The sequence below is a fragment of the Phacochoerus africanus genome, chromosome 14, assembly GCF_016906955.1.
Source record: "Phacochoerus africanus isolate WHEZ1 chromosome 14, ROS_Pafr_v1, whole genome shotgun sequence".
Classification (NCBI taxonomy): domain Eukaryota; kingdom Metazoa; phylum Chordata; class Mammalia; order Artiodactyla; family Suidae; genus Phacochoerus; species Phacochoerus africanus.
Genome location: NC_062557.1, coordinates 52,989,212 through 53,008,320, shown reverse-complemented (window position 1 = coordinate 53,008,320; position 19,109 = coordinate 52,989,212). Strand labels below are relative to the sequence as shown.

General features: G+C 46.8%; 1 protein-coding gene across 2 annotated transcripts in view; it reads right to left on the bottom strand.

The window, feature by feature from the left end:
- The window catches only part of NDEL1 (nudE neurodevelopment protein 1 like 1), an 81,259-nt gene that overhangs the window by 58,457 nt on the left and 3,693 nt on the right, over window positions 1-19,109 (bottom strand). The window contains exon 2 of one of the 2 annotated variants that reach the window (XM_047758527.1): window positions 15,657-15,777. The gene's annotated coding sequence lies outside the window, so the exon portion shown is untranslated. Of the gene's footprint in view, window positions 1-15,656; window positions 15,788-19,109 lie in introns of those variants that run through there. The other variant, XM_047758528.1, reaches the window with a different exon arrangement.

Genomic DNA, 19,109 nt, shown 5'->3' with positions numbered 1-19,109 from the left:
TCAGTAAGGTATTAAAACAATAAATATATAAATAGGAGATAGGGCTTTACTCAAGGAGCATCCACTCCACAGAGGCCATTTTTGACTCATAAATGTTGAAATGCAGAAATAAAACACCCAGGTTTGCGCTTTTTTTTTTTTTTTTTGGCTTTTTAGGGCCGCACCTGCGGCATATTGAGGTTCCCAGGCTAGGGGTCCAATAGGAACCACAGCTGCCGGCTTATGCCACAGCCACAGCAACACAGGATCCAAGCTACACCTGTGGCCTACACCTCAGCTCATGGCAACGCCAGATCCTTAGCCCACTGAGCAAGGCCAGGGATCAAACCCAAAATCTCATGGTTACTAGTTGGATTCATTTCCACTGCGCCACAATGGGAACTCCCCAGGTTTGCTCTTAATCACAGTAGAAATGTTCTTTTTTTTTTTAACGGCCGCAAGTGCGGCATATGGAAGTTCCCAGGCTACGGGTTGAATCGGAGCTACAGCCGCTTGCCTGCACCACAGCCACAGCAACACAGGATCTGGGCCACATCTGCAACCTACACTGCAGCTCATGGCAACACCAGATCCCCAACTCACTGAGCGAGGCCAGGGATGGAACCTGAATCCTCTTGGATACTAGTCAGGTTTGTCACCACGGAGCCGCAATGGGAACTCCGAAATGTCCCTTCTTTTTAAACTTTTTTTTTTTTTTTTTTGACCGTGGCATGCGGCACTTTGATGTGGGATCTCAGTTCCCAGACCAGGGGTTGAACACTGGCCGCAGTGGGTGAAAGCGCAGTGGTCACCAGTAGACCACCAGGGAACCCCCCAAATGCCCCTTCTATGAAAAGAAAATAAGCAACCCTTTGGAGGGATGCAGCCAGAAGAGAGGACATTAGTTGAGGGGCTGGGGGCAGTAAGCGGGGAGCAGGGAGCCCTTTCTTCCTGCATGTTGCTGTTTCAACAATTTTCTCATCAGCTGTTGGCAGGATGGTTATTAAAACCCTGATAAAAAAGATGCTAGAGGACACAAGAAGCCCAGACACACAGAGAAGGTGACCAAAAGGTGGCAAGATCCACCCTCCTCCACCCGGAGCGCAAGGTGCAGGCCCCACCCCTCCCCTGGGCTCCCCGCCCTGGTGTGAGAACCCGGCCCTGCCCTGCCTCTGCGCTTCCCTCCCGCCTTAGGATCTCAGGCGTTTGTCCTTCTCGCCAAATCCACCCCCTCCCTTCCCTTCTCTGAGCCTCAGGTTCCTCGTCTATAAAACGTGCAGGTTGGACCAGGTGATACTCTTGAGAGTTGCCATGCGTCAGGATCCACTCTTTATCATCCAGGTGCCAAGCACCCTCCTGGGGGAGCGCAGGCCCTGCCTCTCCTGGGCCAGTGGCCAGTGTGCCCCACGTGATGGCAGGGCGTCGCTGAACTTGCAGAATGAACCACCTCCAAGGGCATCTAAGGTCGGGTGCATGGGTTTCCTGGGGCTGCTGTCACGCATGACCACAAGCTTAACCCAACCCAAATGTATTCTCTTCCAGTTCTGGAGGTCAGGTGTCCAAAATGACACTTCTGGGGCTACAGTCAAGGTGTTGGCAAGGCCGGTTCCTCGGGAGGCTCCAGGGAGAATCCCTTCCTGGCACTCCAGCGTCTACAGACACAGCTTTCCTCTGCTCACGGCTGCATCACCCCAGCACTGCTTCTGTTATCACTCCTCCTGCTTCTTTTTTTTTCCTTTTCGGGCCGCCCCGCAGCACATGCAGTTCCCAGGCCAGGGACCAGATCCAAGCCGCAGCTCCGACATATACTGAAGCTGTGGCCAAACTGGACCCTTTAACCCACTATGCTGGGCTGCGTCCTTGGTGCTGCGGAGACATTGCTGATCCCGCGGCACCACAGCGGGAACTCCTCCTGCCTCCCTCTTGTAAGGACCTTTCTGATGACACTGGGCCCACCCAGCTTCCACCCGGAGGAAGAGGAGGAAGTTTCTTCTCTGGGGAAACCTGAGGCGGGGCGCATGCCTGAGGGCACGGGGCTGAGTCACTACGCATTCAGAGACAAGACCCCAGCTTCCTCTCTTTGAGGACCTTCCAGAATGCTGGCAGTCCGTATTCTCCAGGCAGGAGATAGGAGTGCTTTTCTTGACAGAATGATGACCTCCCAAAATCCTTCATCACAACTGCAAAGTCCTCTTTGCCATACAAGGCAACATACAGGTTCTGGGGCTTAGGACCCAGACATCTTTGGGGGGCTGTTATTCTGCCTATCACAGCTGATGTTCCAATTTGACCACCTCCACGATAGATATTTGCCATTTCTGCATATCATTTAAAAATTTTTCCTTAGGAGTTCCCATCATGGCTCAGCAGTTAACAAATCTGACTAGCATTCATGAGGACACAGGTTCAATCCCTGACCTCACTCAGTAGATTAAGGATCCGGTGTGGCCGTGAGCTGTGGTATAGGTCACAGATGCGGCTCAGAGCCTGTGTGGCTGTGGCTGTGACCGGCAGGTACAGCTCCGCTTAGACCCCTAGACTGGCAACCTCCATATGCCGCTAGTGCGGCCCTAAAAAAAAAAAAACCAAAAAAAATGTTTTTTCTTTAAATCAGCTCATGTTCTAAAAAATGAACTTGGGAGTTCCCTGGTGGCTCAGCAGGATAAGGACCTGGCACTGTCACTGCTGGAGCTCTGGTTACTGCCATGGCGCAGGTTTGATTCCTGGCCCAGGAACTTCTGTATGCCAAGGGCATGGCCAAAAAAAAAAAAATTTAATTTAAACCCTACCTTTGCCTCATCCTCAACAACCACATTTATGAAATCATGGAACTGGTTGTTAGTGGTATTTTCCCCAATATTTTCAAAGTTAAATACATGACTATTAAGATGTCAGGTGTGCATCTCTGTGCCATATAACGTCGCTTTGCAAGCCACGAGAAGTACAGCATATACCATCCTTTGGGGAACAAAAATAGAATGCAGCCTCCTGATTTTACAGAATAGGGTAATCCGCCCAAGAATACACAGGCGCAAAGGGCAACACAGCAGCTACACCCACGATGTCTTCCTCCCGTCTCCGTGCTCATCAATCACGGCTTGAAAGGATGTCAGCTTTTTCTTAATACTGTTCCCATGCTGGTGATTCATGTCATTTAGGGCTCAGGCTAAATGCACTCGTGGATTTTTTATATTTGGAAAGTGGGGTTTCCTATCGCCTCCCCTGATGACCAACATTCATGCATGCTACTTATCTGCGTTAAGCAGTTGGTGTTGACTTGACTCACATCTGGACAGCGGCCAGACGCTGGGGAAGAACACGCTGCAAGGGGAGGGCTGTAGCCAGGGGTGACTTTGTACTGTGCCCTTGGCCTGGGTCCCAGCTGCTGGCTGAAACTTGGAAACGGCTTTTGAGAAGGTAGAGTTCCTTTTCGCACACAGGGTGTGGGATGATATAATTGCTCTCCTCTTACATAACAACTGGCAGGCAATAAAAATAGTTTTCATTTATTGGATACCGCGTCTGGGTCAGGCCCCGTGATTAGTGCGTTACACACATCCATTCATGACGACGTGATGAAGGAGCTATTTGTGTTCCCACTTTACAGCCGAGAACACCTTGTCTGAGAGAGGTTGCGCAGCTCATCCAGGGTCACCCAGCTGGGGTGACAAAGCTTGTATTCATAGAACCTCAGAAGATGTGAGAGAATTTAGAACTAACTCCACCTGGGATGAGGAATGATAGTGAGGAAACCAGAGAGGCTGAGCACCCTCCCAAAGGGCGCACAGCTGGCAGCAGACTCAGAAACAGAGTTCAGGTCTTCAACTCTCAAACTGGTTTGTTCTTTCAGGTTCTCTCTCTCTCTTTTTTTATTTTATTTTATTTTATTTTATTTTTTTTTTGGTTTTGTTTTTAGGGCCGCATCCTCAGCATATGGAAGTTCCCAGGTTAGGGGGCGAATCAGAGCTGCAGCTGCCTGCCTACCCCATGACCACAGCAACACAGGATCCTTAACCCACTGAGCAGTGGCCAGGGATCAAACCTGTGTCTTCATAGATACTAGTCGGGTTCATTACCGCCAAGCCGCAATGGGAACTCTCTGGTTCTCCCTCTTTTAAGCTATTATTTCTTGGAGGATTTTTTTCAGATGCCTGCCTGGTCAGCATCCTTTTTTCTCATCTCTCCTCCCTGGTGCTTCTGCCCCTTATCATTTTCTCTCTAATTGAACATCGTGGAGGAATCTAACGAGAATCCCAGAGTGACGCTTCCCCATCTCTCGCTCTGACCCACAGAAAAAGAGAAAAATCTCCATGAGTCTGTATTTGTTAATTTAGATTAAGTAACAACCAGAAAAGGATTAAGATTTACCTTCATCACCTCCCCCCCAAAAAAGAGATGGCTAAACAGATACTCAGCAAACGGGGTCATGATCAAAAGAGAAACTATGTTAATGCAAATTCTAACCCAGTAAGAACCTGAATGCCCATCAAAGAAAATGGACTAAATAAATGATCATATATCCACACAACAGAATCCAATAATAATGTCACAGAACAACGTGCCATAAAATGAGAACAAATTATAATTAGTAAGTCAAAAGCATGAATATAACATAAAATGATTTTGCCTTATACTCACGGGGGAAAAAAAGACTAAAAGAATATCATAGGTGGTTATCTCTGGGTAGTTTACATTTTCTTTCTTTTTTTTTGCCTTTTCTAGGGCCGCTCCCGCGGCATATGGAGGTTCCCAGGTTAGGGGTCCAATCGGAGCTGTAGCCACCAGCCTACGTCAGAGCCACGGCAACGCAAGATCCGAGCCGCGTCTGCAACCTACACCACAGCTCACGGCAACGCCGGATCCTGAACCCACTGAGCAAGGCCAGGGATCGAACCTGCAACCTCATGGTTCCTAGTCAGAGTCGTTAACCACTGTGCCATGATGGGAACTCCTACATTTTCTTTTTTGTATTTATCTTTATTTTCTAAATTTTCTACAGTGAACACAGATTATTTTTTACAGTCCAAGAGAGAAAAAAATTCATCAACTTTTTGACATAGTCATTAAGAACTGCCGTTTTCTTTCTTTCTTTCTTTTTTTTTTGTCTTTTTGCCTTTTCTAGGGCCACTCACCCAACATATGGAGGTTCCCAGGCTAAGGGTTTAATCGGAGCTGTAGCCACCGGCCTACACCAAAGCCACAGCAACACCAGATCCGAGCCGCGTCTGCAACCTACACCACAGCTCACGGCAACACCAGCTCCTTTACCCGCTGAGCAAGGCCAGGGATCGAACCTGCAACCTCATGGTTCCTAGTCAGATACGTTAACCACTGCGCCACGACAGGAACCCCGAGAACTGCCGTTTTCTAAAGCTCACTCTCGGAGCCTGTATGTACAGCAAAATAAGGAATCAACCGTAACCTCTTTCCTGAGCTGGCCATATGCTAGCAATTTAACAATTATCCTCCTCCAGTAGAAAGGTGAGCAATGGACATCAATCAGCGGTCACAGGAGAGGTACGAATGGCCAGTAAACATGTGAGAAGATCCCCAGTCATTTCATTCATAACTTTTAAAATGTAAATTATAATGACCATGAAATACTGCTTTTTGGCTTATCAGATGAGCAGAGTTGAAAACAAATGACAGCGAGTTCCCTGGTGGTCTAGTGGTTAGGACTCAGTGCTTTCACTGCTGCAGCCCAGGTTCAATCCTTGGTCTGGGAACTGAGAGCCTGCACCAAGCCACTGCTGCACGTCACAGCCAAAAACAATTTCAATTTTTTTAATAAAATAAAACAAATGATCATACTCGGTGCTGTTAACACTGTGAGGAAGCCAACACTCCCAGACAACGCTGGTCCGAGTGAAAGTGCTATAACCATCACAGTTACCCTAACGGATTGATTACAAGTATCTCCTCTTCCTCCTGAAAGACGACCAAAAACCCACAAAGGACAGAGGACCAGAGAGGAGACAGCAGGGGAAAAGGGATGTCCACAGGAGCTTGGCAGATGGAAAGCAGCCTGGTGAGTGGCTGCTGCTGGGATGGACCCGAGAAGCCTGGAAACTGAGGGCCAACGAGAAACAAGCAAGGCCTGCCCCTGACCACAGAAAGGCCCAGATCTGGAGGTGCCCGCTGCATCAGAAGGTGGAGGGCACGGGGCCCAAACGAGGAGGGCTGCTGAAAGCACCGTGTGTTCGGAGGCGGACCTCACAGCCCAGCAGGAGGAGGAGGAGGCTTCTCCTCCAGGGAAACGAAACCTCAGAAGCTCCAGACCTAGGGACAGTGGGCGTACAGGGCGCTGACCGCACTGCAAAGGGAAACGGGAGAGAGGAGGGGAGATTCTTCAAAGGCTGCCCATCACACGATGAGACCCCGGCTGCCCTCCCCTGCGGACCCTTCAGGAATATGGGCAGCCTGGTTTGTCCCTTCCAGGCAGAAAAGCAGAGAGTTTTTCCCAACAGAACCACACGGCCTACTCTGCCCACCTGATCAACCAGAGAAGCCCCACAGCTGACATGGCTGCCTCCTGCTCCCACCCCCAAGACAGACAGACAGACACACACACACACACACACACACACACACACACACACACACACGTCTTCTGATCAGCTTCTAACCCCTTGGTTGTAAAAATGAGCATTCAACTAGGAGCCCCCAGACATTTGAGAAAGTCTCCAATGTGAAAGAACAATGTAACGCAAAAGAAATTCAGGTGTCATAAATTCAATACGGGGAGCAGAGGTAAGCTAGAAAAAGAAAAAACTGGAATAAATATCTTTAGAGAGGAATTCCCATCATGGCTCAGTGGAAACGAATCTGACTAGCATCCATGAGGACACAGATCCGATCTGGCGTGGCTGTGGCTGTGGTGTGGAGCTACAAAAAGGCATGAGGACAGATACCTTTTTTTTTTTTTCGGTGAAGCTTAAAATGGAAATATTCAGGGGTTACCCTAGTGGCCTAACCATTAAGGCTTCAGCATTGTCACTGTTGTGGCATGGGTTTGATCCTTGTTCCAAAAACTTCCACATGCCACCAGCATGGACAAAACCAAAAAGAATTGTTTAAAAAAGCAAGCAAGCAAGAAATCTTCAGCTGTAGAGTATGACCATAAAATTAAGACTCCTGGAGTTCCCGTCGTGGCGCAGTGGTTAACGAACCCGACTGGGAACCATGAGGTTGCGGGTTCGGTCCCTGCCCTTGCTCAGTGGGTTAAGGATCCGGCGTTGCCGTGAGCTGTGGTGTAGGTTGCAGACACGGCTCGGATCCCGCGTTGCTGTGGCTCTGGCGTAGGCCGGTGGCTACAGCTCTGATTCGACCCCTAACCTGGGAACCTCCATATGCCGCAGGAGCGGCCCAAGAAATAGCAAAAAGACCAAAAAAAAAAAAAAAGACTCCTTAAAAAGAGAACAAAAGACAGATTTCCCAAATAGGAGATTAAAAGCAAGAAAAGGAGAGGATAATCCCCCAAAGTCCAACATCCCAATGAGAAAAGTATCACAAAGAGAGAAGCAAGAAAATAAAGAGCAAGATTTTTTTTTTTCTTTTTAGATCCGAACCTGCGGCATTTGGAAGCTCCCCAGCTGGGGGGTCCAATCTGAGCAGCAGCTGCCGGCCCACACCACAGCCATAGCCATGCAGGATCTGAGCCTCATCTGCAATCTACGCTGCAGCTTGTGGCAACACCAGATCCTTAACCCACTGAGCGAGCCCAGGGATCAAATCCACATCCTCATGGTTTACTAGCTGGGTTTGTAACCCACTGAGCCACAGTGGGAACTCTGGAAGAAATCATTTTTAGTGTAATAATATCTCAGAGTTCCTGCTGTGGCGCAACCAGATTGGTGGCATCTTAGGAGGGCTGGGACACAGGTTTGATGCCAAAAAGGAAAAAAAAAAAAGAATAGCAATAATTCCAGAAATTCTCCCAGAATTAATAACATCATTGCCAATACTGAAACGTCTCCTGAGCATAGAGCACCATGGATCAAAAAACACCCACGGATGGAATATACTTGGTACGGTCGCTATGGAAACAGTATGGAGGTTCCTCAGAAAACTAAGCAGAGAGTCACCGTGTGTTCCAACAATCCCACTTCTGGGCCTATATCTAAACAAAACTATAATTCCAAAAGATACATGCACCCCTAGGCTCACAGTAGCACTATTTACAAAAACTAAGACATGGAAACAACCTAAATGTCCACTGACAGACGAATGGATAAAGAAGATGCGGTATACAGATTTCAAAATCAAACTTAAGGGGAAACCATGCTGGGGAGGAATAAACTGGGAAGATGGGATTACACATACACACCACTATATGTAAAATAGATAACTAGGAGTTCCCATCGTAGCACAGTGGTTAACGAATCCGACTAGGAACCATGAGGTGGCGGGTTCGATCCCTGGCCTTGCTCAGTGGGTTAGGGATCTGGCATTGCCGTGACCTGTGGTGTAGTTCACAGACACGGCTCGGATCTGGCGTGGCTGTGACTGTGCTGTAGGCCAGCAGCTGGAGCTGATTGGACCCCTAACCTGGGAATCTCCATATGCCTCGGGTATGGTCCTGGAAAAGACAAAAATAAAATAAAATAGATAACTAAGAAGGGCCTACTGTACAGCACAGGGAGGTCTACTCCATGTGCTAGAATAACTTATATGGGAGAAAAGAATGGATCTATGTATATAGTGTGTGTGTGTGTATATATATATATAAAAAACTGACTCACTCTGCCATAAACCTCAAGCTAAAACAACACTGTAAATCAACTAGACCCCAATACAAGTTTAAAAAATAAAAAGATAAATTTAAAAATTAAATAGTTGATTGTACCTATAGTCAACAAGACTGTATTGTACACTAGACTGAACCCTGTATCCCACCGTCTTGTATCCTGTATGAGACAATTTGTTAAGGAAGATCTCCTAAGTGTTCTTACCACAATAAAATAAATTTTTTTTAGGGTCCCACCCACGGCACATGGAGATTCCCAGGCTAGGGGTCAAATCAGAGCTGTAGCTGCTGGCCTACACCACAGCCACAGCCACACAGGATCCAAGCCGTGTCTGCAACCTACATCACAGCTCATGGCAATGCTTGATCCTTAACCCACCAAGTGAGGCCAGGGATCGAGCCCACGTCCTCATGGGTGCTATTCAGGTTTGTTAACCACTGAGCCACATCATGGAACCTCTAGCCTGGGAACCACCATATGTTGCAGGTGCGGCCCTAAAAAGACAAAAGACAAAAAAAATGCATATATGTATACATACACACAAACACACACACAAGGGAATATTACTCAGCAATAAAAAGGAAATAATGCCATTCTCAGCAACATGGATTATCATACTAAGTGAGGTCAGACACAGAAAGGTAAATATCATATACTACCACTTATATGTGATAACACCATACACAAAAATAAACTCCAAATGGATTAAAGACCTAGAAATAAGACCAGACACTATAAAACTCCTAGCGGAAAACATAGGCCAAACACTCTCTGACATAAATGACAGCAACATCTTCTCAGATCCACCACTCGAGTATTGACAACAAAAATAAACAAATGGGACCTAATCAAACTTCAAAGTTTCTGCACAGCGAAGGAAACCCTAAACAACACAAAAAGACAACCTACAAAATGGGAGAAAATCTTTGCAAATGAATCGATTGACAAGGGATTAGTCTCCAAAATTTATAAATACCTTCCGCAGCTCAAAACCAAAAAAACAAACAAAAAATGGGCAGAAGATCTAAACAGACAGTTCTCCAAAGAAGACATACAGATGGTCCAAAAAACACATGAAAAGATGTTCAACATCACTCATTATTAGAGAAATGCAAATCAAAACCACTATGCGGTACCACCTTACACCAGCCAGAACGGCCATCATCCAAAAGTCTACAAACAATAAGTGCTGGAGAGGGTGTGGAAGAAAAGGAACCCTATTACACTGTTGGTGGGATTGTAAATTGGTGCAACCCCTGTGGAAAGCAGTATGGAGATTCCTCAGAAAACTAAACATAGAACTACCGTTTGATCCAGCAATCCCACTCCTGGGCATCTACCCAGAGAAAACCACGACTCACAAAGACACATGTACTCCAGCGTTCATTGCAGCACTATTTACAATAGCCAAGACATGGAAACAACCTAAATGTCCATTGACAGAGGAGTGGATCAAGAAGATGTGGTGCATAAACCCAATGGAATATTACTCAGCCATTAAAAGGAACGAAATAACAGCATTTTTCCAACATGGGTGGACCTAGAAACTATCATGCTAAGTGAAGTCAGCCGTACAATGAGACACCAACATCAAATGCTTTCACTGACATGTGGAATCTGAAAAAAGGACAGACTGAACTTCTTTGCAGAACAGATGCTGACTCACAGACACTGAAAAACTTTTGGTCTCCAGAGGAGACAGTTTGCGGGGTGGGGGGATGTGCTTGGGTTGTGGGATGGAAATCCTGTGAAATTGGATTGTGATGATTATTATACAACTACAGATGTGATAAATTCATTTGAGTAATAAAAATAAAAATAAATAAATAAAAAAGACAAAAGACAAAAAAATACATCTATGTATACACACACAAGGGAATATTACTCAGCAATAAAGAAGGAAATAATGCCAATCTCAGCAACATGGATTATTGTACTAAGTGAGGTCAGACACAGAAAGTCAAATATCATATACTATCACTTATACGTGGAATCTAAAATATGGTATGGATGTATACCTGAATCACTTTGCTGTATAGCAGAAATTAGCACAACACTGTAAATCAACTAACTATACTTCAATTTAAAAAAAACCCAACCAATTCTGAAATGAAATTTCAGAACCTCAAGGATGAAGAGAAAATCCTCACAACTTCCACAGACCTAAATCCAGGTCACATACAAGGGATCAGCAATCCCAGCTGCACAGGACTTCTCAGCAATAAGCCAGAAGCTTGACGACAATGAAACAATACTTGTATAATTAGGAGGGAAAATTATTTCCAACCCAGTATTCTAAATCTAGCCCGACCATTAAACAAGGACAGAACAAAGGCCTTTCTTCAGAGCCAAAAATACAAAAACTCAGCCTCTCGCCTTCTGAGATGGCCCCCACTCACTCTCTCTCTCTCTCAATAGATCTACAGCTTCCCTATCAAAAAAACAAAACAAAACAAAACAAAAAAACAAAACACACGGAGTTCCCGTCGGGACTCAGCAGTTAACAAACCCGACTAGCATCCATAAAGATGCGGATTCAATCCTGGGCCTCACTCAGTGGGTTAAGGATCCAGCGTTGCCATGAGCTGTGGTGTAGGTCGAAGACGTGGCTCAGATCCTGCGTTGCTGTGGCTGTAGTGTGGACCAGCAGCTGTAACTCCAATTTGCCACTAGCCTGGGGACTTCCATATGCCATGAAGGCAGCCAAAAAAAAGGAAAAAAAAAAAAAAAAAGAAGAAGCCAACATAGTGTTTAATCCCTGGCCTCGCTCAGTGGGTTAAGGATCCGGCGCTGTCACAAGCTGCAGTGTAGGTCACAGATGAGGCTCAGATACAGCAGGTTGCTGTGGCTCTGACATTGGCTGGCAGCTGCAGCTCCAATTCAACCCCTAGCCCACCATATGCCACAGGTGTGGCCTTGAAAAAGAAAAAGAAAAAAGAAAAAAAGAGATGGAAACAGATTACCTGATATGTCCAACCATGCTGAGAGAAACTGAATAGCTCTGTTGCAGTGAATATGTGATTGCCACATCAGGAAGAGGGGACAGCAAGAACGTGGAGAGAGTGATTGAAGAGTTCTGTGTCTTTCCCTTTCATAATATGAAAACAATACATAAAACTAAAACAAAACAAAACAAAATGGCTATAAAGGCACTTTATTTGGAATATTTGCAATAATTGAAAATGTTTGTGTCTTATAGGGAGAACTTGAAAGTGGGGAGATGAGACAGGGAATTGCTAATTCTTTGTTTCGGCCAAGCCCATGGTAATTCCTAGGCCAGGGACTGAACTTGCACCATAGCAGCAACCCAAGCCACAGCATCGGCACCAGATCCTTAACCCTCTGAGCCACCAGGGAACTCCAGGACTTGCTACTCTTCATTTTAAGCTTTGTATTGCCTCCATAGAGGTGGATATGAAATTTAAAATCACTGGTATGATGTTTATTAGAGGAATTAGAATAACTGAATTGAAACTGTGAAGATTTGTATATCCTTTCACCCAGCCATCAACTTGTAAGGATTCATCCTAAGGAAATAACAGAACTAGTACGCAAAGATATATGGTCAATGATGGTCACTGCAGCACTGATTATTATTATGCCAGTAAACCAGAAACAACCTAACCACCCATAGGTAGGAAGTTGGTTTAATAAATCATAGCACAAACCAACCAATCAATGGAAAAATGGGCAAAAGACCTGAATAGACATTTCTCCAAAGAAGATATACAGATGGCCAACAAACACATGAAAAAATGCTCAACATCGCTGATTATAAGAGAAATGCAAATCAAAACTACCATGAGATATCACTTCACACCAGTCAGAATGGCCATCATTCATAAATCCACAAATAACAAGTGCTAGAGAGGGTGTGGAGAAAAGGGAACCCTCCTACACTGTTGGTGGGAATGTAAACTGGTACAGCCACTATGGAAAACAGTTTGGAGATACCTTAGAAATCTATACATAGAACTTCCATATGACCCCGCAATCCCACTCTTGGGCATCTATCCAGACAAAACTCTACTTAAAAGAGACACGTGCACCCGCATGTTCATTGCAGCACTATTCACAATAGCCAGGACATGGAAACAACCCAAATGTCCATGGACAGATGATTGGATTCGGAAGATGTGGTATATATACACAATGGAATACTACTCAGCCATAAAAAAGAATGACATAATGCCATTTGCAGCAACATGGATGGAACTAGAGAATCTCATCCTGAGTGAAATGAGCCAGAAAGACAAAGACAAATACCATATGATATCACTTATAACTGGAATCTAATATCCAGCACAAATGAACATCTCCTCAGAAGACAAAATCATGGACTTGGAGAAAAGACCTGTGGCTGCCTGATGGGAGGGGGAGGGAGTGGGAGGGATAGGGAGCTTGGGCTCATCAGACACAACTTAGAATAGATTTACAAGGAGATCCTGCTGAATAGCATTGAGAACTTTGTCTAGATACTCATGTTGCAACAGAAGAATGGGTGGGGGAAAAAATGTAATGTATACATGTAAGGATAACCTGACCCCCTTGCTGTACAGTGGGAAAATAAAAAAAAATTAATTAAAATTTTTTTTTAAATTAAAAAAATAAAACATCAATTTAAGCTTTCAAAATAAATAAATAAAAATTTAAAAATTTTAAAAAATTAATCATAGCACATCCACACACTGGAATACTATGCGGCTATGAAGAAGGACAAGGTAGATATTTATAAATTAACATGAGATGATACTCAAGTGCTATTATTCGATGAAAAAAGGCTAGAGGACAGTGAGTAGAGCTTGACCTAAGAAACGTCACTTTAAAAGTCTAGAAGTCTAGGTAACTTCCAGAATATATAAAGAACAACAACTCCACAACAACGAAAATACCAAACGACTTGATTTAAAAATGGGCAAAGGACTTGAACAGACGTTTCTCCAAAGAAATATGCAGATGGCCAATAAGCACATGCAAAGAGGGTCTGTGTGACAAATCATTAGGGAAACTCAAAACTGCAATGAGACACCATTACACACTCCTGAGGACTGAAAAAAAAGGAGAAAAGAATGAGTGTTGGTAAGGACATGGAGAAGTTAGAACACTTGTGCACTGCTGGTAGGAATGAAAAATGGTGCAGCCACTGTTGAAACCAGTATGAAGGTTCCTCAAAAAATTAAAAACAGAACTGCCATATATGCCAGCAAATCCACTTGCGAGTATTGCCTCAAAAGAATTAAAAGCAAGGACTCAGATACCTGTACACTCCTATTCCCAGCAGCATTATTCATGATACCCAGGAGGTGGAAACATCCCTCCTATTTATCGACAGATGATGGATACACAAAACGTGGGGTATGCAGACAATGCAGCATAGAGATAGATATTTTGGGGGTTTTGTCTTTTTGTCATTTTAGGGCCACACCCATGGCACATGGAGGTTCCCAGGTGAGGCGCTGAATCAGAGCTGTAACTATCAACCTACACCACAGCAAGAGCAACGCCAGATCTTAACCCACTGAACAAGGCCAGCGATCAAATCCGCGTCCTCATGGGTGCTAGTCAGATTCTTTTCCACTGAGCCACGATGGGAACTCCCCAGACAATGCAATATATTTTTTTATGGCCTCACCCAGAGCACGTGGAAGTTCCTGGGCCAGGGACTGAATCCAAGCCACAGCAGTGACAACACCGAATCCTTAACCACTAGGCCACCGGAGACTCCAAGAAGCAATATTATTCAGCCCAAAAAAGGAAGGAAATTCGGAACCCATGATACAGCATGGATACAGGCTACAGGAAATGGGCCAGTCATCAAAGGACAAATACTGTATGATTCCACGTATATGAGGTAGACTGACCCAGATTGAAGGGGGGTTGCCAGGAGCCGAGGGTGGGGAGAATGGGGAATTATTGTTTCATGGGTACAATCATAATTTACCCAAATCTGTGTCCTCATGGATGCTAGTCAGGTTCGTTACAGCTGAGCCACAGCGGGAACTCCAAAAACGGTCATTTTTATGTTACATAGATTTTATCACAACCCAGAAGTCTACACACCAAGTGTCAATAGAAATCTTTGTGGCTGAAGTTGTGAAAAACTCTTCCCCTCCTCTGCATTGTGTGGATTTTTACCCACTATCACTGTCAGGAAAAAAAATGCCTAGTTTCCTTTAGAAAATGAAATAAAAGGAAACTCAAACCCCGAGAAGATCATCTTACAGTTTACAAAACACTTTCACAATCATTGTCCTGCTTAAGCATCACAAACATCCCACAAAATAGACATTTAGCCACGGTGTAGACCAAAAAACAGGTTCAGAGGGAAGTGACCCGCCCGAAAGATAAAGAGCCAGACTTAATCACAAGCCCTTACTTGGGAGTTCCCGTTGTGGCTCAGTGGGTTAAGTGTCAGTGAGGATGAGGGTTCAATCCCTGGCCTCGCTCAGTGGGTTGAGTATCCCTCAGTGCCACAAGCTGCAGGGTGGGTCACAGACACGGCTCGGATCTGGCGTGGCTGTGCCTGTGGTGTAGGCTGGCAGCTGCAGCTCCCATTGGACCCCTAGCCTGGGAAACTCCATGTGCCGCAGGTGTGGCCCTAAAAAGAAAACAACAACAATAAAGCCCCAATTTAGTTCGGCGCCATTTCAAGCATCACACACACCAGCTTTGTCTCAGCCCCAGATAAGCCAGCCTGAACCCAAGGAGCTCTCCCTGCCACCCCCCCAAAATGCCACCTGGGCAGCCCAGGTAAAACACGACCAAATCAAGGTACAGGACCTTAGGGGGACAGTGTGGTTTCAGGAAGCCACCAAAGCCATCCCCTAAAGACACAGCCAACTTCACGAACTAACCTCAGCCTTTGACGGTCCCCCCACCACATGCTCAGAGAAGGACCCCAGACCCCCAGGAGCCCCCCAGTGACCTCACCTGAGCCTGACCTTGTCCAAGCGGATCCCTAACTCCCTCCTCATCCCAGGGTACCTGGTCCTGTGTCCCAGGCTTCGCTGATCAGATCCGCAGCAGCGCACGGGGGCCGGAGCTGAAGCAGCTGAAACAGAGTCAACAGGAAGCATGAGAATCACCTTCTGACAAAAGAGGCACAAGGACCGGAAGTGGGTTCAAGCCAGGAAGGCTGGGGCCAGCCTTCTAGAAGTGAAGCAACCCTGCCAGCCGCATCGCTCAGCTGTTGTTAAGCAAGAGTTCAGGGCTGGGGAAGGAAAAAACGAAATCCAAGCCTTAACTCTTGAGCCAGGCCTTCAAGCTTCCCCTTTTCCACTACACGCATGAAGCCCCCTGGCCCCGAACTGAGGGGGATGAGCTTTCACACATTAAGGGCAGGAGATAAAAGGAAACTCAAACCCCGAGAAGATCATCTCACGGTTTACAAAACACTTTCACAATCATTGTCCTGCTTAAGCATCACAAACATCCCACGAAATAGACATTTAGCCTGTTGTCTAAATGGCACTGAAGAGAATGAACTTAAATCAGACAGCCTCCACCTACCACTTCTAGAAACCGGGCCTTGAACGGGTGGCTATGCATCTCTGCGTCTCACTTTCCTCTCCACACAGAGTAGCCAAGGTCAGTACTGACCGTCACTGCCTTGTTTGGGCTTAAATGAGAGCACGTGTAACTGGCTCCATCTGCATCCGATCAGTCCCTTTCGTGGTTCGTGGTGTCCAGTCTCCAAATCTGACCCCCTCCTTAAGTCTTTGTCAGACCAGACCACCCTAGTCTGGAGAGTTCCCCCCGCTCCCCCGAACACCTCTGGCCCCCACAGGAGCTGTAAGTCTCATGCGTCCCCAAGTCCCACCACTAAGTCACTAAGAAGCACCGTTGCTAACACTTGCCACTGTAGCTCTTCACTGATGATTCCTTCCCATGGTGATGTTTAGCTCCCCAAGGTCACCCAGGGGGGGAAGGGCTGCATGGATTTGACCCTGTATCCCCAGGAGCAGCCAGCAGAGCCCTGGAAGTTAGTCCATCAATGTCCATGGACCTTTGAGATGCTATGGAAACACTGCCCAGTTTAAAGCATTTAGGTAAACTCAGGCAGCTGGGCTGAGGTTGCCATAGCAATGGCACTGAGGTTTTGCAGGCTGTCGCCAGGTGGGGCCAGGGTGATTCTTGGCTCCTCTTAGCTTCTCTCACACCCCCTAAAACCCCTAAAGATGTGACGTGGGTAGTATGCTGAAAGCCACAGCTCGAGCTGCCTGGAAGTCCAGCTTCCCACCCCGCCCCCATGCCCAGAGGGAAGCCAGCTCAGCCTACGGCACACTTCAGTCGCCCTCAGAGACAGCCCTAGGTTTGCCACCCGATCGGGAGACCTGCCCTTCTTCTGGCTGGCTGTCCTCAGCTCCTTGGTGCCCTTTTTTTCAGATGATAGATATCTTGATAGCTGAGATGGTACTTTTTTTTCTCTTGACAGCCACACCTGCAGCACATGGAAGTTCTCCAGCTAGGGGTCGAATGGGAGCTGCAGCTGCCAGGCTACGCCACGGCCATGACCACGGTAACACCGGATCTGAGTCGCATCAGCAACCTATGCTGCAGCTTTCAACAATGCCGGACCCTTAACCCACCGAGTGGGGTTAGGGATTGAACCCACATCCTGACAGAGACAGTGTCAGGTTCTTAACCCCCGAGCCACAACAGGAACTCCCTAAGATGACACCTTCTTTTTTTTTTTTTTTGTCTTTTTGCCATTTCTTGGGCCGCTCCAGCAGCATATGAAGGTTCCCAGGCTAGGGGTCGAATCGGAGCTGTAGCCAGCAGCCTACACCAGAGCCATAGCAACAAGGGATCTGAGCCGCATCTGCGACCTACACCACAGCTCACGGCAACGCCGGATCGTTAACCCACTGAGCAAGGGCAGGGACCGAACCCGCAACCTCATGGTTCCTAGTCGGATTCGTTAACCACTGCGCCACGATGGGAACTCCGATGACACCTTCTTAAGGATCGCCCCTCATCTCTTGCTCCTTCCAACTTACCAACCCATCAGGGATGCCCGCCTCAATACTTAGTGTAACCCCCAAGCCCTGCTGAGGCTCACAAGGCACCAGGCACCGTGCTAAGGGTTTTACTTACAATACCCTGCTTTAACCCTCAAATAATTCTCTAAATAAAGGCTGTTACTATTCCCATTTTACTGATGAAGAAACTGAGACCCAAAGAAGTCACACAACTGGCCCAACTTTAACTTGCAGACGTTTCAGAGGGATTTTGCTCAGGAAGCTGTAAACTCTCCCACCTCCTATGTTGCATAGAGAAGGGACCTTGTAGTCACCCTGTTCTAAGTTTTGGAATTTTTTTTTTTGTCTTTTTGCCATTTCTTGGGCCACTCCTGTGGCATATGGAGGTTCCCAGGCTAGGGGTCCAATCGGAGCTGTAGCCACTGGCCTACACCAGAGCCACAGCAACGCGGGATCCGAGCCACGTCTGCAACCTACACCACAGCTCACGGCAACGCCGGATCCTTAACCCACTGAGCAAGGCCAGGGATCGAACCCACAACCTCATGGTTCCTAGTTGGATTCGTTAACCACTGCACCACAACGGGAACTCCTGCAACTACTGAGTGTGGATCATCACCAGGAAACATTGTTAGAAATACAGACCTGGAGTTCCCGTTGTGGCGCAGTGGAAACGAATCCGACTAGGAACCATGAGGTTGCAGGTTCCATCCCTGGCCTCTCTCAGTGGGTTAAGGATCCGGCATTGCCCTGATCTGTGGTGTAGGTCGCAGATGAGGCTCAGATCTGATGTTGCTGTGGCTGAGGCGTAGGCTGGCGGCTGCAGCCCTGATTCAGCCCCTAGCCTGGGAACATCCATTTGCTGTGGGTGCGGCCCTAACTAAAAAGAAAAAAAGGAGTTCCCATCGTGGCGCAGTGGTTAACAAATCCGACTAGGAACCATGAGGTTGTGGGTTCGGTACCTGCCCTTGCTCAGTGGGTTAACGATCCGGCGTTGCTGTGAGCTGTGGTGTAGGTTGCAGACGCGGCTCGGATCATGCGTTGCTGTGGCTCTGGCGTAGGCTGCGGGCTATAGCTCCGATTGGACCCCTAGCCTGGGAACCTCCATATGCCGCGGGAGCGGCCCAAGAAATGGCAAAAAGACCAAAAAAAAAAAAAAACCAGAACCTCATGTGCCACCCCAGTCCTGCTAAATCCAAACTTGCATTTTTAGGGGAGAATCAGATGATCCATTTGCTCTTCAAAGTTTGAGTCTCTAGTCTCTATTGAATTGAATGGATGGTGCAGTACAGCCGCCCAGAGGCAAAGCAAGCATAGAAAAAACCCCACAGGGCTCTAGATCTTGCATATTTCGCCTCTGGAGGAAGCACGGAGGCAAAAAATTTAGGGCCAGAGGCTCCTG